The 22,636-nt window shown below is 38.1% G+C and overlaps 1 long non-coding RNA gene across 1 annotated transcript; it reads right to left on the reverse strand.

The window, feature by feature from the left end:
* Window positions 1-3,360: 3,360 nt before the first annotated feature.
* LOC117276464 (uncharacterized) lies at window positions 3,361-4,314 on the reverse strand. The gene is made up of 2 exons (XR_004506724.2): window positions 3,857-4,314; window positions 3,361-3,769 (listed from the first exon to the last, which is right to left on the reverse strand). It is a non-coding gene; the product is annotated as an uncharacterized lncRNA (long non-coding RNA).
* Window positions 4,315-22,636: the final 18,322 nt, after the last annotated feature.

Here is a 22,636-nt window from a genome sequence, read left to right on the forward strand (position 1 = left end):
AACAATTCAAACTTGGTCAACTCTCCCAATTTAAAGCTTCAATAATAAAATTCTTCCTTCCAATTTTATTCCGGATAACCTGAAAGTCAAACTCGATGATTCACACAAGACAAAATACATCATACGGAGCTACTCATGCCCTCAAACAACCGAGCAAAGTGTAAATACTCAAAATGACCGGTCGGGTCGTTATAATTATATATGGAGAGAAGCGGCGGAGAATAGGAAAAGAGGAGAGGAGAGAAAAAAGGAAAATTGTGTAATTAAACCCTTTAATTTAAGGCACTAATAATGGATTGCATATATTTTATAAGTAATCCTTGTTTAGGGTGAGTAATATACAAAACTAGGACAATTTTAGTAAATAAGTTTCAAAATTGTATATGAAAAATAATTCGAGAAAAAGCTCAAAACAGTCCGGTATCTTTGGACTTGGACTCAAAGTAATCCTACTTCTTTTGGTTGGAGCATTAATAGTCCACATTTTTTGAGAAAGTGATGCATTTTAAGTCTCAAACCTAACCACTGTGAGTCTTCTAATGGAACAAAAGTTCTCACGTGCGCCTCATATGTTTCCCTCCAAACTCAAACTCTTGTTGCTGCAACATCCTTTGGGCTTCTTCTCTTGAAACGATCAGACTGCAAATAAGTATCTCTCTTCTTTGTTTCTTATCTTAAAAAAAACCCTAGAGTAACATGCATCATATTCCCTTCAATAGCATAATAACACCGTGGAAGTAACAATGTCTTTAAGGAGTTACAATGGCAGAGAATCGACTCCAATTTATGGGTAATTTTTCTTTACTTTTATCGAACCCCTTCCCACAAAATAATTCTATACAATAAGCATGTTTCTGAATATGTAAAGAGAACTTTTTGTTCAGAAAAATACCTTTGCAGCTTTGTTATTATTTTTAAAAAAAATATGACTTGAATCCACGGCCTAAAATCTGGACGTTTTCTATATGTACTACTATTAAAGTCTTATTGAATATGTATTATTTTTGTTTATTATATCACAATATATTTTTTATGATTTCAGAAGCGATAACCGAGGCATCATTTTCAGTATCAAAATATACCATGGAGGAATTATGAAACGTATGCCAGAAAAACATTATGTTGGGGGCAACATCAACTATATTGATTATGTTAACGTTGAAAAAATGAACCTTGATGAGTTCAAGAATATGGCAGCAATTTGTGGATATTCAAAGGATTCAATAACTTTTTGGCATAGGTATGAAAGATCTGGTAATAGATGGAGGTTGGTATCTATAGATAATGAAGCATATGCAGTTGGCAAAAACATCCCGAATGACAATATGATTGAGATTTATTTCGAACACTTGGACTCATATTTCAGTATAGAAAATATGGATTCGGTATATAAACAAAATGCCAGAGATAATGAAAAACATCAATTTGTGCGGGAAAATTCATCTAGTGATGATTTTAGTGACTCCGAAGATGATTTATCCGATGATCTACTTGTTGATAAACATGAAAAAATTACAAAAAGCATTATAGATGAAAGCGAGATTCTTAGTGTCGAAGTGAAGAGAAAGATGGTCGCTCCAGAAGGGGAATCTGACTGTATTGATTCTGCAGACATAAAAAGTTTGCATAGCGATTCCGAGAGTGAGGAATCCAATTTTCCTCACTTCAACCCACATACAGATGGAGATAAGCTGATTTTAGCTCCGGAATGTACTTTTGCAAGCAAGCAAGATTTTAAAAATGCAGTAGCTACTCATGAGATTAACAATGGAAAGTATATCAAGTGAAAGAAAAATGACAAAGAAAAATTGAAGGTTGTTTGTATACATCCGGAGTGCGAATGGGAAATCATGGCAAATAAAATGCAAAGCGACACGGCGCTTCAGATTAGGAAGTACAAACCTACACATACTTGCAAGGAGTGAAATTATGAAAATAGAACAATAACATCATCCTTCATTGCAAGAAAATACCTCAAAGAAATTAAATCAAACAGGGGTTGGAGCTTACTTGAGTTCAGAGATAGGGTGAGTGTAGATCTACGAGCTAAAGTGACTTTATCTCAAGCTAAAAGAGCTAAGATGAAAGCTATTGCGTTGATTGATTGTGATATTAAGGATCAATACAAAATGATGTGGGATTATAGCATTGAAATTGATAGGACAAATCCAGGCAGTACAATTCACATGAAGTTTACTGATAATGAGGTACCAAACAAGCCATACAATCAGAGATTACTGACCACAACAAAAGAACTTGCAAATATAATGTTGTGCAACCAGAGATTACTTCAATCCGTGAAAGACTGCATGTACTATCTTTAGAACTATATTATAATTATTTATTTATTAAATAAACTTAAACTAACATAGAATATATGTATTCATGGTTTAGATTAGATGGGGGCAAGTTGAAATGCGACCAGAAGAAGTTGGACAAGAAGTAGCAGTTGAAATAGATTCTGATTGGATATACTCTCAACAGACACAATAAAATTAAATGGATTGCTGGTAAATTAGCTTTTTCTAGTGCTAATATGTGTTTAATGTTAATGGTAGCTTATCCTTATTTCAAATGCTTATTTGTGCATTTTTCAGGTTTTGCTATCAGCTTCTTTGGTGTTGCTACTATGTTGCTTTTCGATATTTGGTGATGTAGTACTGCTAATGAATTGTAGTTTCATGTAGTGCTATTCTACTGCATTTTCAAGTGCTCGTATTTCAAATGACGTTATTACTGTTCTACTTTTCTTTTTTAGTGTTGGGGTGGTGCTACTGTGTTTGAAATTTCTGCTATAGATAAAATTTTCGTTGTTGTGATTGCCAAAAATATTTCAGTGTTCAGGATATTATGACAAATAAGATAACTTCTTTTGAATTAATTAAAATGGACTGTGAGTTGATTAAAATGTTGTCAAGCTATTATGCAAAATAGTAGTAACTGTTTGTTCCCAAGATTTAAAGAACTATATATTGTAAATGCCCCTACAATGATACTGAAAAGATGTCGTCATGTAAATGGGATTACGACATCAAATGCTTAACAGTAAATTTGATTAAGCAAAGTTAAATCTTATGAAATAGAATGTCCAAACCTTATGCTTCCACTAAATGTTATTTCTACTTAGTGAAACAGAATGTCCAAATGGGTGAGAATTACTACTGATATATTGTGCCATTTCCTTTTTCTTTTCCAGACAAACAATCTTTTGTACTAACAAAATATAGTGTCATGTGTAACAAAGAAATGCTTTAAGCAAGGATGTCGTTTGCTTTGTCACAACTGTCATGTTATGGATGAATGGAGTCATGTAAAGAAATCTTTCCAACTAAAACTTAAACATTCGTTCATATCATGTCATCAAAGTTAGAAAGTGAAATCTGAAATTAATAATACCAGGAAACATTGAATAACACTGATTTAATCATACCCACCATTACAAAGAAAAGTAAATGGTACATTTCCCTACGACAACTACATGTATTCATGCTTTACGATGTCAATTTGCAGTCTACATGTTATAACAACACAATCACACAGAGTATATTAATCAAATGAAATGCTGGAAAGGCATTTTGGTCATCATCTTTTTCCTTTTCAGTTGTTTAAACTCAGCTTTCATTTGCCTCTTTTTTCCTCTTTTTCTTTCATCCTTTTCTATCTCAGCTTTCATTTGACTAATTGTATCAACATAAAAGCTTATTTCTGTTTCTGTTGATTGCTCTACCTTTACTTCCTCTTGACTATGCTTCTCCACATTATTGTATACCTTCAACTGATAAATATGAGTGTCTGTAGTTGCACAAGAAATAGGTTTGAAATCAAGAAGGAGAATGAACCTAATTGAGATCATTACCACATAATTGATGCTCTATTGCTGCATTTCACGTAGAAGAATACAGTCTGAAGAAAATCAATCCCAGGAACCTAATTTCCCGCTTGGTCTCCCAAATATATAAAATAGGGTTATGAAACTTTGGGGAAATAAATGGGGGAAGAGAGTCAGATCTATTTTGTTTTAAGATAGAGAGAGGAGTTTGTTTGTTTTGAAGGAAATATCACGTGCATATTCGGATATCTCTGTTAGAAAACTCATGGTGGTTAGGTTTGACACTTAAAATGTACTATTCTTTTAAAAAATATGGACTATTAATACTCCGCCCGAAAGAAATAGGATTACTTTGAGTCCAAGTCCAAGGGTACCACACTATTTTGAACTTTTTCTCAAAAAAATCCCTATTATCAATACTCCTGCCTACCGTCTTGATGGACTGCTACTTTGAAGTTGGACTCATTCATGTTTGGAGATTTCGAGCCTAGCTAGCCACCTTCTCAACTTGGCCGTCGGGGCTATTAATTAGCTCAAGATCGCTCCTATTTGTTAGACTTGTATTTTCAATTTGAAATATCAATACCTCTCAATGATTTCCAGCTCATTTACTCAGTAAAACTCTTTTCCTTGAATTTGGGATTCACGAAAATAGTTCATATGCTATTTTTTCTAAATACAGTTCACCTTTGTGTTAATTCCTCCAACCAAAGTTGACTGTTTACACTGTCGCGTCATATAAATGATAGTAATTATAACGTACAACTGCTTATACGAACAGCTTTCTTTGGATGATTGTTATATTGTTATCCCAAAACAATATTTGTTTTTATTGTTTCATTAAAATTGATTGAATTGTATTGTTAAATTTATTGTTTCGAAACATTGAAAAGTCCTATTTTTTGAAATAATCGATTTGGAGTGGTGGGATTGTTTCCTATTTTTCTTTCCAATTATGCCCTAACTTATTACTCCATAATTATATTTAAACCCTTTACTTCTTTTTTTTAACTCCAAATCTCCAACCTATAACCTACTTTGTCTTAGTCCTTTTTTTTCATAACTTCTGCCGCTTGTTCTGCCATTCTTGTTTCTTTCTTTATCATAGTTCTTTATTTTATTTTCTAATAATGATAGTTAAAGACATATTTTGTGATAAATTAAAGACATATTTGGTGATAAATTAGTATAAAGAGATTTTCTTAAATTATTTTTATGCGTAATTCTTGATAAATTTAATATTTAAACAATTGAGGATATTTTAGTAAACTTATCAATTACAGTACAGTACGATACAGTCAAACCAAACAACAAAATATTATTTAACAACAACAAACAATACAATCTATAAAATAATATAATATAATACGATACAATACATTATAAACAAGCTGTGAGTAGAGTTGTCTGAAAAATAAATTAATAACTTGCTACAACATATTAAATCACAATAATAATGTAAAATTTCTTTACACTTATAGTGTATTTATTTGTTAATCCCTTAAATGCGCATTGAAAAAACATTTCATGATCTTTAATCTCCCCAGGAAGCTCAACATTGCAGATAAGTTTTTGGTTAGATTGTCATTGTCGTCATTTCTCGGATAAGGATAAACTAAGCCAGATTGAGCATTGATTTTGGCATATTTTAAGTGAAAGAATCCAAAAAAACAAATAACAAGCCAACCAACCATTACTATTGTTTTTAATTAAACTCTTTTTGATACTAAAGTTGATCTGCGGAGGCTGTTGGATCGACATTGCCATGTTAGCTGCTAAGCAAAGAAAGTGACTTCTTAAAAGATGAGTTTGTTTTTTTCCTCCTTATTGTAATGGCCCCTCAACTGTTGGCGAAATGGCTTGCACAAGAAACAATCTTAAGATGCAAATTGCCCATTGAGCCATAATAATGCGGAACATAATATGAGGATCAGAGAGCTGCGCTGTTGATTTAATGCTGACACTATTTTAAGGCGAAAGACATTAAAAATAATATTCTCAAAATGTGAGCTCTACCAAGAGTTCTATAAGCAACAATAATGAAAGACAGAAAACAAGAGGTCTAAAATAGTTGATATGTTCGTATCGAACTGTATACTGAAATGAAAAACATCAGTGTATATATTTTCTCACATCCTCTAACAAGCTAAGAGAGTTCAATAATGATTTGAGTGAACAACAAACTTCAAGATTTTGTCTAGTTGATATATCTTTAAAATGTCATATGTGACGTAATAAAGCCTTCTAAGATTTCGAAATCGTATTTTTTCTATATAATAACTTATTTTCGTCATTAGCTCGGATCAATGGAGATTCATAACATATATAGCGGTCCCATGCTTCTCAATTTGTTTGTCATACTCTTAATTTCGATTAGTCCATAAATGCCTGACCTGAATCATTTCCGTACCGTGCAAATCTACAATCTTTAATTTAGAAAGTTTAATTGGGATATACTACATTACTCCATATCTATCTTGAATTAGATTTAACATGTTAAATCACTTCACACAATTTGTAACTGCTTCATGAACGTATGTTTGCCAAACGAAAAATCATAATTACTCATTCAAATTGTTTAATATTAATGTTTCCACTAATAGTTAATTAGGTCTTAGACTGAAAGTGAACTTTTATACTCTCAGCCACATAAAAAATAACTATAAGTAACGTCTATATAATGTAGAATTAGTAACATGAAAACAAGACAAAAATAATTTACACCTTCAGTTATATATATTGAATTTTTTTTAATTGTTTAGTATTGTGGGACTATCTCTAACTCATTTTCTGAACTATTCAGATGCAAGTCATCCTCGATGAAGTTAAGGAGAATTAGTAGAAAGGTTCTCTTACTCTGCTCCTAACAGCGTTGAACTTTGAATCTAGCTTATAATTCGATGCTTACTAGTTTACTAATTTGTTGGGTTATCTATGGATCATCTCTAACAAATTAAATAACAAATGTGGAATCAGGCGGACTTGCATAATACATCATGTGGAAAAATGTTTACCGATTCGTAGTCAATCGTCAAAATGATGTGAAACATTTGGAAGATGTATTTTGGTTAAAGGGGCATATATAAGGACCAATATATGTGCAGTAATGTCAAACAGCTATTAATTTATGTTCAGATGTCATATTCATCTTATAACATATTGTTGGTATAAGTCTTTTCGAGCCGTTTTAAAGGGTAGTGCCTTTTTGAAGGTCAAAATCAATTAGGTCAAATGCCATTGTTTCAACTACTCTCGAGCTACTTCGTTTTTGGCTTTTTTTTGTGGTGGTTGGGGGGGGGGGGGGAAGAGTTTTCTGAGGACCATTTGATTGAGGGGCTTAACTAATACTTAAAATTTTGTAGCGTTATTATTAGTTAAGACATTATCATAATCTAAATCTATCTATACTATATTAAAAACACGAAACCCCTTAGCGAAATATCGTTTGCCTTTTTTACCCTTTAAAACTTAATTTCACATTGGACAAGTTTGTAATTATAATTTATTTATTTTCATAATATTTAAGACTTTAAAAATTAACTAAATTTTATTTATTAAATTCTTCCTTATTTGAACTAGGTAAAAACTCCTAATATTTAGGAATCCAAACTTGAGTTTGATTTTACTTCTATAACTTTTTTTCATATTTAGATTATATATGTAAGTATTTTTGTTTACCCTCAAAATCGGATAACAATTGAATTTGTAAGTGATTTTAAGGATACGCGAATTAACTTGATACAAAGTGATAATTTAGATTGCAATTGAAATAAATAGTGATAAAGTAAATGCAAACCACACGAATTGGACAATTTCAGCATTGGAAGGTTAGCCACGCTCGAGCCGAATGCACTTCGATCGGTATCAAGACACAGAAGAATAAGAGCTTAAGGAGAATAATAATAATGTATTACTTTGGAATGCGTGTTACAATGTGTTGAATGAATTATCCGACCCCATTTATATAGTAAAAGAGTTCTACTTTAGGTACAATTCTATAAAAGATAAAAATCCCTTGATTTGCTGATTGTCGGTTCCTTACTAATACGCGCCGAGATTCCCGCCGTAATATCCGACCGGTCACGGATATTTCGATCTTATGTTGGTTATGCTAACAATATTTCTTCGAGATCGTTCGGGGCTAGGATCGATTCCGGGATCACAGACTCAATGTTCTCGAAGGCAGGCGTTCTAACCCCGGGTTCTAGCTCGGTGGGACTTGGGGTCGATCTTCAGCCCTTGATTGTCATATTCCGAGCCTAACCTACCATGTCGTAGGCGAGCTCGATTTCGATCGTATATAAATAGTCCCCTCATTTTTCAGAGAGTAGGCGACGAGAAACGACATGAGCTTCCGATTCTTACTTCGATACCCCCGCGACAGAAACGAGAAAACAAGCGAAACATCTCGTCACTCAAGTCTTAATAGCATTAAATGCTTGTTAGTTGCCGCTCGGCCACATCTGGATGCGAACCGTCACTGAAGAACTATAAATACCCCCTCATTTATTCATTCAAACTTTACATCCAAACCTTCTGTCCTCGTACTTTAGAAATCTTAATACTTTCTGGCACTTACATCCTGGTTATTTGAGATCTTTTATAAGAACTTTTGTTCCTCTTCATCTCAAACCATCAAGCGCACTCCTTTAACTTCCTTTTTTTCCTCACTTTTCCTTCATTTTCAAAGACATGGCGAAGACTTCAAAAATCGTTTCCCAAAAAGAAACTCCTTCTAACTCGTGGCCCACTACCGAGGAGACTATTTCGCATACTGCTGTCGAGGAACCGGTACCGGAACCCCCATTGAAGATGTTCGTCCCTGGAGGATGCTTATTAACCGCCGATTTCAAGGTATAAAACCTTCCCCAATACAAGGACGGTGTGAGGAGGTCTCGAGATATATATGCTCGATCACTGAAGATGTCCTCTCTACGGTCAAAAAGGATTGCAATTGGGTCGACAAGCACGTGGTGGTTTCCGGGCCCGATGAAGACATCACCACCCACGTCGAGGGATATTTAAGTGTTTACACTTATCCCTTTACGCTGGGCCCATTGAATATGGTCATCATCGACTTCTGTAAAAGATACATGGTATGCCTCGGTCAAATTTACCCTTTATTCTAGAGGATCGTGATCCTTCTTCGGTTCTTCGTGAGCAAGATCGATGGATGCTCGTTCACCGTTGACCACCTCATGCACCTATACAGTCCCCGAATCTTTCGGGGGGAGGGGGGACTGATCAAGCTCGCACGTCGGGCTAGTAAAGCCCCGTTCTCGAGCATTGATGAAGATCGGAATCGAGGTTGGCTAGGCCGTTTTGTCTGAGTGAGGACCTCTTACTTGATCCCAGCTAATCGCATGTCCTTCCTCGAGAAGTGGAAATTATCACGTAAGTAAAATTTTGCTTACAAAATTCTATTTTATGCTTTTTTTTTCCTTCGTTCTTATCGGTGTTTTATGGTGGTGCAGCTGTCGTTTGGATCCCGAATGCAGTCCTCCTTGAGTCGAGGGCATCGTGTTACAAAGGCCGTATTCTGATCGTTCGTGGTGCGAATTTTCAAAGGACCGGTGGGAGGCATGTTCTCATGGTGAGATTCCTTTCCCGTGTAAGTAACATTTGAGTTCCTCTCGTGTCGTTAAGTTTTCACTTGTTTCATTTCCTTTTGCAGGTTTATCCAAGGACGTCACACTAAGGCCTTCATCCGATGGCGAGAACTTCCCCGCCGAGTCCCCTATTCCGAGACAGGGTGGTGAGAAGAAAAGAAAGAGGGCCCCGAGTTCTCCGAGCTCAAAGAAAAAGAAACCAAGGTGAAGGTTGGTGCACAAATCCAAAGAAAGCACGAGCGCTCAAGCACCATCTTTGGATTCACTCTATCGGTTGAGGGACAAATTCGAAGAAGAAAAAGAAGAAAAAGCCTTCAATCTGGTGGCCCGAGTGCCGTCACGACGCGAAAGGCAAGGGGCCTCCGAACTGGAGAGAGATGAGGCTTATCCGCCTCAAGTTAGGGAGGCCGAAGCTTCTCGGGATATGGGAAACGCCCCGAAGGAGGCACTTGGTGTGATAGACATCACCATGTCACCTTCGTTCACTGAGTCCATGTACAACGAGGCTTAGATGATGAAAGAGCGTCCCAATGAGGGGGCCCACGGAGCGAACGACCCCTTCCGCGGATTTTTTGATGGCGTGGATTCTACCGTCACGGAGGATGTCACCGGGTTGGGTGACTTGGAGGTGCCGAAGAAGAGTCCATCATCGGGAACAAGCGGGCCTTCTTCAAGCCCGAAACTGTTCAACTGGTTCCCAGCTCCGAGTGTGGATCCCGACCGAAAGCGGTCGATCATCATCTCTGTTCCGAAGGATGCCCGGGTCCTCTCTGCCCCTGTAGGAGTAGCCATCTACCTTCGGTGTTTAGTGATCGAGGAAGACTAAGCTAAGATAAACAAGGTGGACGTGTTCTTCCTGTTCAATGAAGCACAACATGCGCTAAACCGGGTAACTTCAATTATCTCTTGATGACTTCAATTCATACTTAGCCTAATTTGTAAATAATCCTAACATTTTTCTTTGTGTTTGCAGGCCTCGGTGCTTCGTCATGAGACCTTTCTCCGATATTGGGACGAGCTGAACCAGCTTGAGGCTAAGGTTCGAGGGCTCACTGAGAAGAGAAATACTTACAAACTTCTCAACGAGCAGCGCGAAAGAGAGGCTAAGAGCCTCCGAGTTGAGCTGGAGGTGGCTCGGAAGGAACATGCCGACCTGGTCGAGCAGGTAAAATATTTGAGGTTAGTTACGGCGAGTTAGACTCGGTGACTAACGGTCGGAATCCGCAGGTCCAACAGAAAATCGACCGGATCGCCCAACTTCGAGCTGAGATGGATGTTGTCTAGGCCGAGACCGATGAATGGGGAGGCAGGATGGACCGTTTGGCCTCGAAAAATGTGACTGCTGGGCATAGCTGACTTCGGCTGAAACCCAGCTTTGAGTGGCAAAGGAAAAGGCCGAGGTGCAGGCTAAAAAGGTTGAGGAGCTCAAGTCTCAGCTAAGTGTGACCGTCTCTAATCGAGGAAATCTTGCCAAGGAGCTCGAAATGGCCAAATCGGTGGTCTTGGTGGTTAAAACCGATGCCGACGAGATGGTGGCCCAATATAAGGCCGATGTCGAGGTGACCTAGGATCGAACGAAGGATATCGTCGAGCAAGTAAAGCGGCAATCCCGAAGGGAGGCCCTCGAGCAGATTCATGCTCGAGGTTTCGACTTATCGGCCGAAATCGAGAGTGCTAAGGGGCTCGAAGCCGAGGCCAACAAGTTGGCTTATCCTGAGGATGAAGAAGGCTTAGAGGGTTCGAGCGGATCCGGACGTTTTAATATGGTCGTAGCCTTTTAGTTCGAGCCGAGCCGTTTTAATATGGTCGTAGCCTTTTTTTGTTACGGGTCTCGGACGTCTTCGAGCCGTTTTAATATGGTCGTAACCTTTTAGTTCGGGTTATTACCAGTGGTCTCGTCACCTCGAGTTATCCGGACTTGCCTAAGATAACAGTCCCCGAATAGGGATGACCGTAGCCTTTTAGTTCGGGCACTGCCTAATAGGTCTTGTGCCCCCGGGTTCTGATAGCCCGGGCCGTCCGAGTTTATTTCTGGACGGAAGTCCCCGAGTGGGAGAGATCATTTGAACCCGGATAAAGTCTGCCCTTGGGCTCGATACCTTTAGGGGATCGAATGTAGGAAATTCAGAAAGAAAAGAAAATTTTTAAAGGACAGGATGTTTATCCGCAAGGTAGAGACTTTATTTTATTTTTGTGCATAATATATATGATTACACATGCGTACAAGCTTTATGTTAGGGCTTGAGTAGTCTATGTGGGCACGGTTTATTCAACCGTTTGGCCCTTACAGTAAATCCTATCGATCGAGCCGAGACCATTCAATCAAAAAGTTTCTTTCCTTGCTAAAGTCGTTATCTGATGGTGATGCCCCCAGTGTTCGGGGCCAATCGTAGAGAGGCCTCGAATACTGTTGTCGTGGTCTCCGATACCGGTTCGTAACCGTCCTTCAATTCTAAGTTAGCACTATCTACTGTTGCTTCATTAAAAATCTTGCCGGAAAACCCATTTGAGACAAAACCGGTTCAAGGGAAAAAAAGTGCAACGCGTTCTTTCAAGCCTAAAAATTGTGTCGTTCTTTGACGATCGCTTGCAAGTGTTAGTTCAAAATGCAAATAAGTAAAAGGAATGAATGAGGCCGTACCTTAGCAGTGAGTTATGTTCAAGTGAGTTATGTTCCAGTTGTTCGGTAATTGCTCACCGTTCATTATTCCGAGTTTGTACGATCCCTTACCGGTGATCTCGATAGTTTGATCAGGACCTTCCCAGTTTGGCCCCAACTTCTCTTTGTTCGGGTTCCGGGTACTTAGTGTGACCTTCCTTAACACCAAGTCCTCGACATTGAAATATCGAAGGTTAGCTCTTCGATTGTAATACCTCTCGATCCGTTGATTTTGAGAGGCCAACCGAACAAGGACGGCTTCGCGCTTTTTATCAAATAGCTCCAGGCTTGTACTCATGGCCTCGTCGTTTGATTCCTTGGTTGCATATCGGAACCTGAGACTTGGTTCTCCGGCTTCAACCGGTATTAGAGTTTCGGCGTCGTAAACCAGCGAGAACGGGGTGGCCTCGGTACTAGACTTCGAGGTCGTACGGTATGCCCATAGGACTTCGGGCAGGATTTCCTTCCATTTTCCTTTGGCGTCGGTTAACCTCTTTTTTAGGTTTTGCAGCATGGTTTTGTTGGTTGATTCTGCTTGTCCGTTCCCCCTAGGGTGCTAGGGTATTGATAGGATCCTTTTGATCTTATAATCTTCGATAAACTTTCTCATTTTGCTGCCGATAAACTACTCCCCGTTGTCACGCACGATCTCGTCCGGCATTTCAAACCGATATATAATATGATCCTAAATGAAATCGATGACTTCTTTTTCTCTGAACTTCTCATATGCCTGGATTTCCACTCACTTAGAAAAATAGTCAGTCATAAATAATATAAATTGAGCCTTACCGGGTGCCCATGGAAGGGGGACGAAGATGTCCATTCCCCACTTCATGAAAGGGAATGGTGACAAAATCAAATGCAGCAGCTCCCCGGGTTGGTAAATCATCGGAGCATGTCTTTGACATTCATCACATTTTCGTACAAACTCCTTCGCGTCCTTTTCCATATTGATCCAGTAATAACCGGATCTGATTACTTTTCGAACCAATAATTCGGTGCCTGAATGATTTCCACAAGTGCCTTCGTGTATTTCCCTCAGAACGTACTCGATATCACCTGGTCCTAGACATATCGCACGTGGGCTATCGAATATTCTTCTGAACAGGGTTCCATCTTCGGACAAACTAAATCGGGCTACCTTCGTACGTAAGTCCCTCGATTCTTTTGGATCCGAAGGCAGATTTTTGGCCTTCAGATATTCTATATATTTGTTTCTCCAGTCCCAAGTTAGGCTCGTTGAGTTAATCTCGGCATGGCCTTCTTCCACTACCGATCTCATGAGTTGTATGACTTCCCCCGAGTTGAACTCTTCATCCTTGACCGATGATCCTAAGTTAGCAAGGGAATCGGCCTCACTATTTTGGTCCCGAGGTACGTGTTGCAAAGTCCACTCCTTGAACCGATGTAATGTTACCTGCAACTTATCCAGGTACCTTTGCATTCGTTCTTCTCTGACCTCGAACGTCCATTAACTTGGTTCACCACGCGAAGGGAGTCGCACTTAGCTTCTATCACCTCCGCTCCCAAGCTTTTTGCTAGTTCGAGACCTGCAATCATGGCCTCATATTCGGCCTCATTGTTAGTCATTTTCACAGTCCTAATAGATTGTCTAACTACATTGCATGTTGGTGGCTTCAATACGATGCCAAGTCCGGACCCTTTTGCGTTCAAGGCACCATCCGTAAAGAGGGTCCAGATCCCCGAGGATGTCCCCGAGTTCACCAACAACTCTCTTTCGACCTCGGGTATTAGGGCCGGCGTAAAGTCGGCCATAAAGTCCGCCAATATTTGAGATTTAATGGCAGTTCGAGGTCGATATTCAATATCGTACGCGCTGATCTCTACGGCCCATTTGGCCAATCATCCCGAGAGCTCGGGTTTATGCATTATATTTTGCAATGGGTAAGTAATCACAACACATATAGGATAACATTGAAAATATGGTTTCAGCTTCCTAGAGGCTCTTAGCAAAGCGAGCGCCAATTTTACTAGGTGAGAGTACCTTGTTTCGGCCTCACCTAGAGTCCTGCTAACATAGTAAATTGAAAATTGCATACCTTGCTCTTCCCGGACCAGGACTCCACTTACCGCTATCTCTAATACTGCCAAGTACAAGTATAGTTGTTCGTCTGTCTTCGGCGTGTAAAGTAGCGGTGGGCTCGATAGATACCGCTTGAGTTCCTCCAACACCCGTTGGCACTCCGGGGTCCATGAGAAGTTATTCTTCTTCTTCAATAGTGAGAAGAATCGGTGGCTCTTATCGAAGGACCTCGAGATGAATCGCCCCAGGGCGGCTATGCGTCCGGCTAATCTTTGCATGCCCTTCACACTGTCCACAACCGTGATATCATCGATGGCTTTGATCTTGTCGGGGTTGATCTCGATTCCCCGGTTGGATACCATGAATCCGAGGAATTTACATGATCCAACTCCAAACACACATTTCTCTAGGTTCAGCTTCATATTCTATTTCTTCAATATGCTGAAGGTTTCCTGCAAATGTTTTAAATGGTCCTCTGATCGCAGGGACTTAACCAATATATCGTCAATATAAACCTCCATTGATTTTCCTATTTGTTCCTCGAACATCCGGTTTACTAGGCATTGGTAAGTGGCACTGGCATTGTTTAATTTGAATGGCATCACGTTATAGCAGTATGTGTCGTATTTAGTGACGAATGAGGTTTTTTCCTGATCTCCTGGGTTTATACGTATTTTGTTGTACCCGGAGTAGGCATCGATCAAACTGAGGATCTCGTGGCTGGCTGTGGCATCGATCATTTGATCGATGTTGGGCAAAGGGAAGGAGTCCTTGGGACATGCCTTATTCGGATCCTTATAGTCTACACACATTCTTAATGTATTCCCTTTTTTACGGACTACCACTATGTTTGCTAACCAATCCGGGTATTTAACCTCCCGAATGGACCCTATTCTAAGGAGTTTAGATACCTCGACCTTGATGAAAGCATGTTTGACCTCGGACTGGGGCCTCCTCTTCTGCTTGACCGGGTGGAACTTAGGGTCCAGTCTTAGCTTGTGAGTGGTTATCTCCGGCGGGATCCTAGTCATATCAAGGTGGGACCAAATAAAACAATCTTTGTTAGCTATAAGAAATTGAATGAGTTTTTTCTTGAGCTCGGGACTTAACCCCGTCCCTAGGTATACCTTTCGATTGGGCAAATGTTCAGTTAGTACACTTGTTCCAGTTCCTCGACCGTTGATTTTTTAGCGTCGGAATCATCGGTTGCTATGAAAGATCTGGGGACTCCAAAGTCGTCGTCCTCATCTACTCCCATTCCTACGATTCTATCGAGACTAGTATCAGTGATTGCTATTTGGCACAGTCTTTGACCATCCGATTTGGATCATCCGATGTCGAGAGTGTGGATGCCAGGACCGCGAACATATTCTTGGCGGCCAGTTGTTCCCCATAAATTGTTTGGACTTCTCCGGGTGTTGGTAATTTCAACACCTGGTGCAGTATCGAGGGTACTTCTCTTATGTTGTGAATCCATGGTCTCCCGAAAAAAGCGTTGTATCTCATATCCCCTTTGATTACATAGAACTTGGCTTTCTACACGGTTCCAGTGACGCTCACCGATAATGTTATTTCCCCTTTAGTGGTATCGCATGCCATGTTGAACCCGTTCAGGACTCGGACCGTAAGTACGATCTGATCTTGTAGGTTGAGTTGTTCCACGACCCTTGATCTGATGATGTTGGCTGAGCTACCTGGATCAATTAACACACTCTTAATTCAAGATTTATTTATGAGTACTGATATTACCAGTGCGTCGTGGTAGGGCTGCACGATCCCCTCAGCGTCTTCGCCTTTGAAAGACAAGGTTCCTTCCGATACGTAATCCCGAGTTTGTTTTTCCCTTATGAAGGATACTTTGGTGCGTTTCAGAATTGGACCCTGGGAATGTCGACCCCACCGATGATCATGTTAATGACATGCTGAGGCTCTTCCTGCTCTGTCTGCTTATTAGAATCCCTATTCCTGAAGTGGTTCTTGGCCCGATCACTCAGGAACTCTCGGAGATGCCCATTTTTGAACAGTCGGGCCACCGCTTCTCTTAATTTTCGGCAATCTTCCGTTCTGTGACAATGAGTGCCATGATATTTGCACATTAGGTTGGGATCCCTTTGGGATGGATCGGATTGCAAAGGTCTAGGCCATTCAGTGTCTTTGATGCATCCGATGGCAGATACAATAGCGGCGGCATCGACGTTGAAGTTGTACTCCGATAATCTCGGTGCTTCTTTAGGCCAGATGGGCCTTTCGAAGCTGTTTTTGCTCAAGAGTCCCCGGTTGCTCTGACCTCGATCACTTCTCCTTTCATTTCTTATATAGTTCCGCCGAACCCACTGCTTCTTCGGTCTCCATTGTACGGCTGATACTGATCCCTATTTGATCTCGGTTCACGATCGATGTCTCTCTTGACTTTGTCGATGGTTCTGACGGGATACACGGACCTGGAAGGGGCCCCAAGCTGATCATCTTCAACCCTGATTTTTGATTGATATCGGTTATGGACATCGGCCCATGTGACAGCCGGATATTCTACCAAGTTTTGTTTCAACTGCTGTAAAGCCAACGAGCTCTGAACGATGAGTCCTTGGGTGAAAGCCTGAACAGCCCAATCATCAGCAACCGGTGGCAGGTCCATCCGTTCCATTTGAAATCGGGACACGAACTCTCTAAGCATCTCATTATCCTTCTGCTTTACTTTAAAAAGGTCTAACTTCCTGGTCTCGACCTTGATAGACCCGGCGTCTGCTTTCACGAAAGAATCTGCAAGTATAGCAAATGAATCAATAGAATTAGGAGGTAAGTTGTGGTACTATATTATAGCTACTTTTGACAAGGTCTCTCCGAACTTCTTCAACAGGACAGACTTGATCTCATCATCCTCCAAGTCATTCCCTTTGATGGCACATGTGTAGGAGGTTACATGCTCATTTGGATTGGTCGTTCCGTTGTAGTTAGGAATCTCGGGCATGCAAAAATTCTTAGGGATTGGCTTTGGAGCCGCGCTTAGAGGAAAAGGTTTTTGCATGAACTTCTTGGAATTCGGGCCTTTCAATATCGGCGGTGCTCCTGGGATTTGGTCGACCCTGGAATTGTAGGTTTCCACTTTTTTGTCATTAGCTTCGATTTTCTTCTCCCCTGATTCTATCCATTTTGTCAGTTCCTCGAGCATCTTTATGATCTCGGGGTTAGTCCCCGATTCGTTTTCATTCGACCTATCTGTGACCGGTTCATCCCTGCGGATGACTACCCGGGACAGATCAGGTTCAATTATGCTCAGTGCGTGGCTTTGGTTCTGTAACTGAGCTATCGCCAGCTGTTGAGCCTATAATATTTCGAAGATTACCCGTAAATTGATCTTGTCACCTCCAATATTTTGTGTATTTTGAGCTGCCGATCAGGCTCCACCACGGACGCTATTCTCAGGATCGGTAGGCAGGTTTGTGTTGATAGCCACATGTGAATTAGCGTCAATCTGATCCGCGACCGGATTTTCGATGGGATCAACGGGCGGTACCTCATCAATGGGCGTTATATTATTGTTTTCACCGTGATAACCGGACTCATTGTCAATATGTAGGGGTGTTGATTGAGAGTTTGACATTTTGATTTTTAACCTGAAATTAAAGACACTTCAAAGAACAAGTATAAAGTAGTGTGTGTTATGGAGATTTGTATCAAATAACCACTATTATCCTTAGCCCCGCGGTGGGCGCCAAACTGTTTACCCTCAAAATCGGATAACAATTGAATTTGTAAGTGGTTTTAAGGATACGCGGATTAACTTGATACAAAGTGATAATTTAGATTGCAATTGAAATAAATAATGATAAAGCAAATGCAAACCACACGAATTGGACAATTTCAGCCTTGGAAGGTTAGCCACCCTCGAGCCGAGTGCACTTCGATCGGTATCAAGACACAGAAGAATAAGAGCTTAAGGAGAATAATAATAATGTATTGCTTTGGAATGCATGTTACAATGTGTTGAATGAATTATCAGACCCCCTTTATATAGTAGAGGAGTCCTACTTTAGGTACAATTCTATAAAAGGTAAAAATACCTTAATTTGCTGATTGACAGTTCCTTACTGATACGCGCCGAGATTCCCGCAGTAATATCCGACCGGTCACGGATGTTTCGGTCTTCTGTTGGTTATGCTAACAATGTTTCTTCGAGCTCGTTTGGGGCTAGAGTCAATTCCGGGATCACAGACTCAATATTCTCGAAGCTAGGTATTCTGACCCCGGGTTCTAGCTCGGTGGGACTTGGGGTCGATCTTCAGCCCTTGATTGTCATGTTCCGATCCTAACATACTATGTCGTAGGCGAGCTCGATTTCGACCGTATACAATTTACCTTAAATGTTTCCAAGTTTTTATCACGTTAGGAATTTTGTCTTTATTTTAATTTTGTAGTACTAACCACGTATATTGTTAATTCTAATATTTCACATGTGTACAAAGTCTTAACGTGATTTATAAATTTGTTACAAATTGTTTAATCATTATTGATGGATAACATGCATATTATATTATACATTAAACATAATTTTATCATTTAATTATTTTTTGATATTTTTAACTTTAAAGTTAACTAAAAATAGGAGCTCCTAATATTTAAAATTCAAAATCGAATGAAATGTTAACTTATATGAATTATTTTCTCATTTAAATTGTATAAAATAATTATATAACTCCTTAATCTAATTCATATCCAAAAAAGAAAAATTATAATTTTTATTTTAGTTCCTCACTTGTCAAGATCTAATAAAAATCATGAATATTAAATATAAAATAAGTTGCACCATGTTTAACAATATTTTTTGAATTAAAGAATGAAAATATTAAGGTATACTATCTCATATCTCGAATGATAAATCCAATCAAAAAGTACTATATTATCAATTCAAATGAGAGAAATGGGTTTGGATACAGTGAGGAACAAGAATACTTAAAATGAAAAAGTTACAAAGAATTAGTAAAACCTAATTGTTACTAAAATTGATAATGCCAGTCGACACTCATTCTATATCCAACAATATTTTAGGTTTAGATGTTATTATCATTAGTGCTAATAATTTTAAAATTTGTTATAATATTAGTTAATAACCAAAAACACAAAAAAGAATTTATATATTTTTTTTTAAAAGAACATACTTTTTGGAACGTTGATATAAAGAAATACTTGAGAGGATATTTAATAGTAAGAGAAAAAGATGCTATAGAAAGATAAATGTGGCCGAACGCTATAAATTTGAACATGGAGATATAATCTTTTCTAAAATTTGATTAAGAGATGGGTGACAAGTTCAAAGATAAACCAAAGTTAGAACCTTTCGTGAATAACGATAGTAGTTCATACCATAATTAATAAAAAGGTTTATTTGAAAAGCTCTGTATAATTATTAGCCGAGGAAAAGTATTTAAGGTTATCTTATTAATTTCTACTAAATCAATGATGGACCATATTCTTCGTATTCAAATTGATTATGGAATTTTTTTGAGACACGAAAGGAGAAGCTATGGGTTGATCAAAACCGATTCAAATATACGTGTTGTTTGGATTTATATTTTATATTAATAATTTATTTAGAATTTTATCCTATTAGTGTTTGCATTATATGTCTGAGAATTTTGTATAGCAAGACTTTTTTCTTTATCGATCCATCAAAATATTATTAATATTATTTATTTCAAGAACTTACTCTTTTAAATTTTTTTTTTTGTAACTCAATTATATTATTTAATAATATTTTAATATTTTTAAAATTATATACTCATTGATATGAGTACACGTGCAACACGCGTACACTAAAACTAGTATCATGAATTATACGAATCTATTTCCAATTGTTTTACATTCAAGAAATTGTGCGTAATATTTTCTTTTAAAATCATTTCTCCTTGTCACAAAAATTCGACACAAACGAAGAGAAACCCTCGGATGAATCCTAAGTACTAATTATGATGCTGCTAAATTAAGTATAAATATCGATTGCAAATATTTTGCAGAAAAAACAAGGTTGCCGCGGTGCCCCCACGGAGGAAGAAGGTGGCTACCCAAACGCAGCATATAAAATAGCGCCACATGAATTATTTCATAACTGTTAAACAGTACTTAAAAATTAGATCATTAATTTTAACATTTTTATTTCATCCTTTGTTCTTTACTGACTGTCTGACACAAGTTGCTGGATTTTGATCCTCTATTTTTACTTAATACTTCAAAAAAATTCTTTATTCTTAGGATATATTCTTTAGTCAAATATTGCCACGAAGGAAAATGAGCGGATCTACTCTTTTTGGTATCAGGTTCAATCCAATCAATAATTTTGACTCAGAGCAATAATATATTATGTGAAAATTATTTAAATTTTAATATATATGAATTAATAATTTTAAATATACAATAAGTTCAATATCGAGCACATCAAGTTAGAATCATATATCGGCCCCTGATGGAAGAAGTCAAAACAAACACCGACTAGATATAGATATATAATTAGAACGAGTAAAGACATTGAACGCAAATGTTATGACGGAAAACATGGTACGGTATCCCGGAGAGGGAGAAGTCGGCCATCCAAGAAGGCAGCTACGGTTAAATCCCGTTCTGTCGCATGGATTATTTCGTGAATGTCAATTAACCCAATGTAAGAAACGGAATCAGATTCGTCGGCATTCGCACAAATAAAACAAAATGGATCAGGTGGTCAGATACATAACGTTAGCTTAAAATTCACTGCACCTTCCCCTCCTATCTCATATTAAAATAAAATTTAAAAACATTTTACTAAGGTTAGCTACATTGTCATGTGTGGGGTCGGCGCCGGCCTTACACGCCCCCATTAGATTGTTGGATATGAAGTCTTTAATTAATTTTGACTATTAAATGCATAATACATTATACTTTTCCCAAACCCATGCCAAGCACGATACATGTTTGTACTACTTTATAAAATTTTAATTCCATGTTCTCTTATTCTTTAGCCACTGCTAATTAACTGAGGCTGCTATAGTTCCTAAAGTCAAATCTCAGCTCAATGTTTTTAAAACGTTAAGATAAATTCAATGCCACGGCACACAAGTTGACTTCATTATCCAATCCTTTATATAAAGGGAGGTCTCCCCTTCACTTCTCCTCGCATCAAGTCCTTAAATTCTCTTTATCTTTCTGTCTATTACCAGTCAAAATTACCTGAACAAAAATCTAGCAGAAATTAAAATGATTAGCTTAATATATGGCTCATCTCATATTTCCACTATAACCATTATCTTCTATACTTGTGTATGGATTCCGTTCCTTCAACTAAAAAAAGCTATTCGAAAGATCGTGAAGTTTATTAGAGTTTATATGTATTGGCAACCATGTAAAGACGATCTTCTTGAGGATTCAGACCTCGGGTTAATTCTGCCTGCAAGTAGGTTTCTTGATTTAGATATGATAAATTCTTGTTACGGGGAAGTTGAGGAAACATGTTCTATTTGTTTAGTTGAGTTCGAGAAAGAAGATGTTGTCTGTCAATTACCCAGATGCAAGCACGTGTTTCACATGGACTGTATAGAGAAATGGTTAGAAAGGTGCCAATTCACTTGCCCTCTCTGTCGGTCTTTGCTAATCCATCGCACTGCTCCATCTCCATGCAAATGGTAGCTCTAATTATTACTTTTCGCTCTTCTTATGAGAGTTTCATTAGTAGTTAATCCTTTTATGATTTTAGCCAATTGGCTAAAGAATTAAAGTAGAAATCGTGCACATATGGTGGATGTACCATTTTTTGGCTCTAGGTTTAATACCTTTACTCGTCTTTGAACTACTGTTATTTTAATTTTAATCTTAATGTGAATACAAACATAAATTTTGCATCATTTTCTGAACTTTCTCGTTTTATGTTATTAAATTTTCAGTCTAGTTTATTGACGTCTGGCTAGTTTAGAGAGAAAGAAAAATAATGGGGATTATTAACATTTATCACAGATTCATCAGCAGCCAACCAATTACCCCACTTTCAATTATTTTTGCTGAAAATGCCTCAAATTTTAAAATTTGTGAATAATAATTCACTCAGAAGTCATACCTCTTGATTCTTGAAAGCTGTTATGTCACAAACATCCCAAAAGAACATTCCATGTCAGTATAATTAAGTGCCTAAAATTAGCAGTATTTGGTATTTAGTTTTTCATAAGTATTTACAGACTTAAATGAAGAGATAACAAAAGAAAAGGAGGATACAGACCACAGGAAAAAAAAAATTCAATGTCGTCGGATAGTTTATTAATCTCTATATTTAATACATACTCCATATATTACAAGTAATGTCGTCTACATGGCAGAAGAACTGTCAAATGTTAAATTCTAGTTCATAATTAAGACCAAATAGATATGAGAATAATTTGATGGTCAATTCAATAATGATGTGCTAATATTGATTATAAAAGTCAAATTATGGAAAAGAAATGAATGCAGAAGTTGAAATTGTCAATCAACAAGAAACT

The sequence above is a fragment of the Nicotiana tomentosiformis genome, chromosome 1 (genome assembly GCF_000390325.3).
Source record: "Nicotiana tomentosiformis chromosome 1, ASM39032v3, whole genome shotgun sequence".
NCBI lineage: Eukaryota > Viridiplantae > Streptophyta > Magnoliopsida > Solanales > Solanaceae > Nicotiana > Nicotiana tomentosiformis.